This window comes from Nelumbo lutea, chromosome 1 (genome assembly GCF_056320005.1).
Source record: "Nelumbo lutea isolate HS-2025 chromosome 1, American lotus-T2T, whole genome shotgun sequence".
NCBI classification, from domain to species: Eukaryota; Viridiplantae; Streptophyta; class Magnoliopsida; order Proteales; family Nelumbonaceae; genus Nelumbo; species Nelumbo lutea.
The window spans coordinates 120449450-120458632 of record NC_142684.1 but is presented as its reverse complement, the minus strand read 5'-3'; positions in this window follow the sequence as shown (position 1 = coordinate 120458632).

Below are 9183 nucleotides of genomic sequence, written 5' to 3'. Positions count from 1 at the left end.
AAGGATATCAGAGAACCTCGGGATGTTAACCCGACGAGGTCACTCCGATGCTTAAGTCAGTAGGCTAGTAGTGAGTTAAAATTGCTTGAAAATGAGAGAGCTTGAGAGCAGGAAATCATGCATCCCTTGCACCCTTGGGGGGTGAAGCCTTTATATAGTAGAGTCCTCGCGGGTTTCGCGGAGTGGTTCCGGGATTCTCGACATTATGAGATCCGTTTCCGTGATAATGGGGATAACTGATGGGGCTTATCGAGTCCGCCCGAATCGGTTGGGGGAGATAACGTTAGCTGTTATGCGGCGTGATCCCACGAGGCCCGAAATCTAATGGCGAGATCTTCAGGGTTGTCGTGTAGTGGTCTGTTAATATTACCTGAGCTACCGCTCTTTAGATCCGGCCTGGGGCGAATGCCGAAGTGCCTTGGGATCGAAGTGGTCCTGATCCGACCTTACACCGAGGTGAACTCGTCCCAGGGTGGTTTGATTATCCGAGCTCGATCTGTTGCGGACTTAGCATGTTGGGCTGAGCTGTCATCTTACTAGTTAGGCCGTGTCCACGTGTCCCTCTATTACTAGGTTGGGCCAAATCGCCCTTCATCAATACATATTGTGTCAATGGCCTTCCGATACGCCCCTACAGGTGTTGTATTGGGTCAGACCATGATTCAGAAAATAGTCGGGATTTAAACCGATTTTGAAAAAAAAAAAACAAATAAAACATAAAAAAGCACAGATACTTTGAACCTTGCATAGGACATGATTTTTTCTTGGTGGTTATTTTTTTTTTATATTTTGGATAACATTTTGTGATTTGTGTGATGCAAGGCATGAAAGGTGCTCCATCCCACTAATTTCGCAAAAAAAAAAGTATGTTTTGGCTTCAAACCTCAATTTTTAGTTTTCTTAATTTACAAAAATAAATCATAACCAAGATAGAATTTAGTTAGACCTAAAATAAAACATATATACATATAAAATATAATATATTCTTAATGTGTATATACATTATGGGTCAATCCATTCGAGTGGAAAGTTGAACTATTGACTGGCAGCTTGAAAGGAAAAATGGATCAAGATCGGTTTTTGAAATACCGATGAATTCTGATATATCTTTTAAAATTACCTTCCAATATTCTATGTTTATAGTACTCTGGACCTTGCTTTGATGCTTATTTCTTAAATGGTATTTTATTTTCTCTTTGGAATAGAAGGTAGAACTTCATTTTTCATGGTAGTTGGCACTTGGCAGGATCTATTATTAAGTTTTGTAAGGCAAATGGGAGTCCTAGAAAAGTTCATTAACCAGTATTGATCCAGCTGGAATCTAGAGTCTTCAGAGACTCAGGATCTCGTGCCCACGCCTACCCACAATACACTACCCCTTGTGAATTGGGAACATCTCCCCTATATAATACTATGCAGAGGATGAGATGTTCTCCATGTGTGGCTGTGATAAACGTGGACAGAGTTCTCGTGGGTAGGAGATCTAGACTCGTCTTTAGAGGGATGGACTAGATATTGACTTAAGTTTTAATTTGTCATTCCTCTAAGTAAAAGTATACATCCTTTTATTAAAAATAATGACACGAGGGAATTAGTTGTCTACTGATTTGTTATGGTTGATTTTCTATTCATTTAAAGGTTCTTTTCTCTTTTAATTTTTTTTTTTCAAATTTATTGTTGTAAGCTGGTGGTTAGAATGGTCTAGGTTCTAAAGTTGAGAAGAAGAATGGTGAAGAGAAAGGTTAGGGATAGAAACAAGATATTTTTATTGAGGGAGGGGGAACTTGTATTAGGGTTGCAAATGGATAGGGTGGAATTGGAGTACCTAGATTCAAATCAACATTTGTTTTTATTTGGCTTTTAATATAGTCTTATAGATGAGATTTGGATATTGAATGCCATAAATAAATAAAATTAATAAAGAAGATCAAAATATCATAAATAAACTAAAATGACTTTGATGTTATATATCATGAATAAAATGATAAATTGAAAATAACTTCAATGACACTTGAGCTTTTGACTCCTTAGCAAACATACATACTGATATATAAATTATTGGACAGGGATAGGGGTGGATCCATATTCAATGAATTAATCCAGTTATATAATCAGATTGGATTTACTGATTTTGAATTCCAAACTAGCCATTTGTAGCCCTATCTTACATAAACCTTAAAAACTTGATGGGTTCAGTCTGTTGGATTTGAGGTAGTATACATACGCTAAAGACCAACAAACTAGCTCTAGCTGCCATATTCTCCTCAATGACTAATTAAGGATATATGTCCTTTTTAAAAAGAAAAAAAACTCCAAACTTTACTCCAAGTGGAGAGGCGACCACCTTAAAATTTTATTAATCAATATCAAATATAAAAAGATATTACAGGGGAGGACATAGCCCGCCTTGCCCCAAACCCAAGATAATCTCTCAACCTAAGTCTCTCAGCCTAGCCCAAAAGGAAAATACAAATAAGATTATCTAATTCTTAAATTGGGCAGACTTATAAGATCTTCAAAAATTAACTTTCTTACCTGATTTGGGGTATGTGAAATGGCATTGAAACTAGTGAATGCTTCTAGCAACCCGCCCATTTTAGCTAAGCAATCTACTGGTCTATTCGCTTCACGGTACACATGTTTTAAGGAGAAGTTACAAAAGTCAAGAAGCCTTTTAATTTCTACTACATAGTAATATGAATACTCCATGGGATAATAGATGAATTGAAAAGGCTTACCACTGTAGAGTTATCACACTCAATCTCAATATTAAGATAACCATGATTAATGCAAGTCTTGACTCCATCTCGAAGCGCCTTTCCTTCTGCTTGAAGGGAGGTACATAAACCATAAGGGCTTGTGAAAGCTTTGATAAATCTGCCTTCCTCATCACGAATCAGACTTCCCCATTGATGAAGAAGGGGATTAATAAGAGGACCAGAGTTGGTCCAATTATCAATCCAAAAATGGATTAACTCACCATTACCTACTCTCCATTTAAACCCTCTCACAATAAGGTCTATAACACTATAACAAGTCACTCTTTGTGGGTTTACAGCCTAAAAAATGTTCTCTCTTCAAATATCTAGCCTATCTCAATGGTGTACCAAGAGTTCAACTAATCTAGTCCATCCATATTTCCTCAATTACTTGTAAAAAGAAGAGATGTTCCAAATAAATCCAAAGATCCAAGTCATCTAAGTGGCACACCGTTAAAGCAGTCTCCTAGAGCAGTGGGTTAATATCATCCATCAAGTGATTTGTTGATATTTTAGCCATAATCAAACATATTCCAAAATTAAATTGCTACATTATTTGGACGGTTCTTACTGATTGGGCAAAGACTTATACTCCTTGCGTATTTTCTTTTATTTTGGTACAATTTACTCAATCATTGATGATTGACCTCCCAATGATGATAGTGATGATGATGGTTCAAGAGAAAAGGAGTTGGATTTCATTTGTACTTTTTCTCTAATCACACGTTACCTCTTTTGTACTTGGAATCTTGGATTTTGTTGGAAGTTCAAGTGGTTAATCTATAGGAGTTGGTCCAATATGTCTTCCCTTTTTCCCACACCATATCACAAATTAGAGTTAAAGTCCAAAAGACAAAGTGATAGGAAGAAGTAGCGGATTAGTGGTGAACATTCCATTAATAAATGTTAAAGACCTTTGTTTTAGTTTTTACACTTCAAGAATGTTCTTGTCAACCCACCTAGGGGAGTAGCTGACTTAATAGTTAACGTTCCATGCATTACTGTATCTTCACAGTTGGATGGTATACACACATTTGAAAGTGAAACTAAAGGGATGAGTTCAATGGGTATTGTGTCCCTAAGTTTATCAATATTCCAAGTTCTAATCTCTTTGTTGATCAATTCTTCCACTTTGAGATTTGGATTTTGACATGGGTTTCCTCAATAAGTCCCATCAGTATTTAGTTTAACCTTTCCATGTGTAGGAGCTTGCCACGTTACCCATTTGTACAGTTTTGGTTTGATGGGTTTGGGGGGGATTGGGATACTAGTTCTCCACCAATCGTTAACGTCTTCAGTATTGGGCAATGTGATAATTTTATCAATTTCAACCAACCAGTTTATGATACGTTGGATTATCTGGCTTGCAGGGATAAAGTTACCATCATAGATTCTTCTACATCTTTCCACCCAGATTTCCCAAACGATCACCGAAGGTAGCACCCTAAGAACTTGGTTACGATGGGAGTTAGTGTTGCAAATACTCCACCAATCTAGGATATGATCTCTAATGTGTTGCGTGGAGTGAATAGGAATGCCAAATTTTCTTGCAAAAAACTTCCCGCATTTTGTAGCTAAGATCCCATTTGAAAAAAGGTGGTCAAATGATTCTTCATTAGCATCTCTACAACACTTAAATTTAGAGGCTAGCATTATCCCTTTTTGTTTGATAGCAATGTCCAATGGGATTGCTTTATTAAGAAAGTGTCACATAAACATGGAGATCTTGGTGGGAATACCTGAATTCCAAACATTCCTTGACCAATTTACTTGAGTACCCTGTGGTCAAATGAGATTCCAAGCTGATCCAACTATGAAATTTCCACTATTTGTACTAGTCCAAACTATCATGTCATTTGTTTCTAAAATTACAACCTCCGAATTTATAGCAATTTCTTGGATGTTCTGATTAACATTAAGAGAATTTGGGAAATTCCATGAACCATCATCGGTGATAACATCGTAGATTTTAAAATCAATTATATCCTCCGGAATCATTAAGTTCAATAAGAGACCCTTACTAGTCCAATTGTGGTATCAAAAAGAAATATTACCTCGGCTCACAATCCATTTTCTATTCATTATAGCCTGATCTTCGTAGATTTCTTTCTAGAATTTTGATGAAGACATATGATTTGATATGAGGCCAGGAGGTCTGTCATTCAGATATCTTGAATGAAAGAAATTTTCCCAACTAGAATCATTTTGGATTAGCTTGAAGCAGGCTTTCATTCGAAAAACTTTGATTATCTCAAATAAAGACCTGATCCCCAATCCACATTCCTCCACGGGTTTGCAGATTCTTTCCAATTTATCCAGTGGTGCTTTGGCCCGTATTCAGAGTCTCCCCATAGAAATTGGGTAAAAATTTTGTAAATACTATGAATTAATTTCTTAGGGGGACTTGTTGTACTTAGAACATGAATGGTCATACTTTGAATAACACTCCGAATAAGAGTAAGCTTGCCTACAGGAGTTAGTAATCTTGTTTTTAGCCTTCTAACTTCTTTCTTATTTTGCCAATGAGTGGACCAAAATCCCTTATTCTTAATTTCTTTCTTTCAGTTGGGGCTCCTAGATACATAAAAGGGAGTGAGGTGATCATCTCAATTCTTTGCCTCAACATCTTCTCAGAAGTGATAAAACACGATTTTTTCTTGTTAATTTGTTGTCCCAAAGCTTCTTCATAAACTTTAAGAAATTCCATAAGATTTTTCAGGCTTCTTTTGAGACCTCTTACAAAGACTATCGTGTCATCTGCAAACAGACTATGAGAGATTTGGACAATATCTCTTGGCATTTTAAAAAACTCTATATAACCATTGTGATAAATTTTGTTGAGCCCTTTACTTAAAACTTCTTCAACAATTATAAACAAACTAGGGGATAGTGGATCACCTTGACGCAAACCTCTTGAAGATTTGAAATAGCCTATTGGGGATCTATTGATCAAGATAGAGAAGCAGCAGTTACAAACTCCAAGTTTAATTAGATCAATCCAAGATTCATTGAACCCAAATTTATGAAGAGTTTTGAAAAGGAAATCCCAGTTTAGCCTGTCATAAGCTTTAGCCATGTCCACTTTAAGAACTATGTTTCCTCCTATAGAGCGTCTATTAATTTCATTAACCATTTCTTGAACAATGGAGATGTTTTCCCCTATGTAACGACCTTCTACAAAGGCACCTTGTTCTGGAGAGATGATACGAGGAAGCAGAGGTTTCAGCCTTTCCGATAGCAATTTCACGAAAATCTTGTAGAAGAAGTCACATAAACTAATTGGTCTAAAGTTTGAGAACTGTTTGAGATTATCAATCTTTGGAATTAAAATAATGAAGGTAGATGTGTAATACCTGAGGAGATATTTAGTGATGAAAATAGATTTGATGGCTTTGCAAACATCATCTCCAACTATGTCCCAACAATGAGTGAAAAAACACCATCGAAACCATTCGTACCTGGAGCTGAACCCACGTTCATTGAGAACGCAATGTGCTTGATTTCATCAGAGTTTGGAACTCATGTCAAGTTATTGTTATCCTCTTCTGTAATTAAATGGGGTATAGATTGGAGCAAGTAGTCGTGATTCAATACTTCCTCCTCAGAGAGCAAGTTTTCGAAATAGCTTACTGCTTGTGCTTTTATGAGATTCATGTCATCAGTCATAGTTCCATTAATCTCAAGTCTCCTTAAAGCAGATTTGTTTCTCGCATTTTTGATAGAAGTGTGGAAGAAACGAGAATTTTTGTCACCTTCCCGAAACCATTTTTCTCTAGAGTTCTGTTTGTTTGAGAAAGATTTCTTCTTGTCCAAAGAATTCTTTGCATTGAGCAGATTTTATTGGTTCTCATAGTTGTAATTGACAAGAATCATATTTTCAGCTTCAAGAATGCCCTTCACTGCATTTAACACATTTGCAAACACATCTCAAAAAATTTGCCGGTTCCAATCTTCTAAACATTGCTTTAGCCGCTTCAATTTTGAAGAGAGAATAAACGGATCGTTCCCCTCTAGGGGTTGATTCCAAGAGTGTTGTACTAAGTAATGAAAATCTGGGTGCCAGGCCCACATATGTTGAAGTTGAAAGTGAAAAAGGTTTCGAACCATGACGCATGTTGTCCTTAATAGTCACTACTACCAGCAGAGGGGAGTGGTCCCAACAAGATCGGTTTAGATGCTCAACTGTTTAATTTTCAAACTGGTCTATCCATGCTTGGTTGACGAAAATACGGTCCAAACGAGCCCATGAAGTACCATTAGTGCAAGTAAACATGGGCCCAATGTAGCTCATAGCAATAAATCCGCCATTGTCAATTAAATTTCTGAATTCCATCATAGGCCGATTTGAGTAGCTAGGAATTTTCATTTCTGCTAATACGTTATGAGAGCTCACTTGTAATATTGAAGTCTCCACCAATGATCCCAGGCCGGTCACAAGCTGTAGCAAAATTCAATAAATTGCTCCATAAATTTCTTCTGATTTAGTAGTCACAGCTGGCATAAATAACCATAAAAAAGCAATCAGTGACATCACTGGCATAAGAGACTTCAAAAGTAATAAAATGAATGGATCCCTTCCAAAGCACCCAAATCTTGGCTACATCATTGCCATTTGTCATTCCATGCTCCATGCCAATGCCAATATCTCTTTTTTATGGAATTCAGATTTGTAGCATCAATCATGGGCTCCATTAAGGCAATGATAGAAAGATTGTGAATTTGAGTAAGTTTCCTTTGTTCCAAAACAAAGCTTTTACCATTTTATAAGGTTGGAGAGGCATCATAGGCGTCATCTTGAGACTTTGAAGTCTTCCTTCCCCGGCCAAGTCTTGGGCGAGCCGGGTTGGATTACTGGGGCTTCCTGGAATACTTTCTTCTGCTTCTGGCGTGTCGGGAACCACCAATGGAACACTGTGATCGATCAAGTCCTCCTTGAATTTGAACTGCAAATTTTTGTGAAAATCTTTAAGCAAGGTGATTACCTCGTTAAAACTATCATTCGTCATTCTTGGGCAACCATTAGCGGATTTTGGCCGTAAGCTTTTTTCTTCCCATTGCTTGTTCGCTGGTCTAGTTAAGGTAGGCGCCCCAATTGCTTTTCTAGTTGGAGAAGGAGATCCAAATGCTTCCAGAAGAGCTTCCTCTACAGCTTGACAAATACCTTGAGCTAACTGTTCATCATCACAGGAGATGTTTACTTGAGAAGGAGATTCCGAAACTTCAATGGTTGGGTTTTCTTTTACAGGCTAAATTGTCCCAAAATGGCTAATTGCACCAGTGGGTTTCCATTCTGTTCTTTGAGCATATTTTCTTTTGGAATTCAACTTCGACTGCACCGGGTTCGTGTTGGTTTCAGACTGAACCATATGATTATCACTCAAAGATTTTGATCCTTCTGTAGTTGGAGCAGGATCTTCTTACAGCTCTCTGTAGCATGACCCACTTTGTGGCAATTGTCATAGAAAGTAGGTATGTTTTCATACACTACCTTTTGAAAGAAACCACCTTCTTTGTCTAGACCAATCCATATTTTTCAGGCCTCGGTTTCGTGATATCGAGTTCAACACAAATACGAGCCTCCTTTGCAGAGGTACAATGCATCGTGGCAAGAGGAACTTTAAGAACCTTACCCACATTACTTGCAATAGATCTGATGTAAAAGTCTCCAAACAGATAAATAGGAAGTTTAGGAAAGGAGATCCAAATAGGGAGAATGGAGGGGTCCTCCCCAGAACGGAACTCCGGCGACCACTGGAAAATTCTGAAGAGAAAGCACTTCACATAAAAAATGTCTCGCAGCCACTTCGTCTACAAAACGAAATAGGAGATGGGTGTAATCAATCACCAAAATCACAAAGTCCTTCAGGTAGAATCTGGAGGAAAGCAGAGATTTGATCTCAGGAATAGGAGGTCTTCCGTAAGAGACTTTTGCCACCAACGCTAAACGAAAAGGTTCACAGGCTTTTGAGATTTCTTTTGAAGAAAAGAAGCAAGCTGGTTCACCAAACTGAGTGAAAGATGGGGCCTTGAGTTCGATTTAAACCTGATCAAATGCACAGAAATCCGCAATGATAGCAGCAAAGGAGCTTTTAGAGGTCTGACCCGTGTCGATCAATTCTGGAAAGGATGCCATCGTGAAGTGCAGTGGATTAAGAATATATGTGTTGAAAGCTCTAGGTGGTCATCAATTGGCAGGTTTACTAAGAGGGCCGGGGTAAATGAAGTGAAAGGTAAGTTGTCTGCTCTGGTTGTGTAAGCCACACTATGAGCCCCGCAGGTTTCTTCCTCCAGCTATGGACTATGGTGTTAAGCTGAGCTTGGCACCGTTAATTAACAGACGTTAGATTATATATATATAGAGAGAGAGACAATAATCTTCACAGGTTAGCTAGATATTAGAGACTGAACCCACCACTACCTTCCT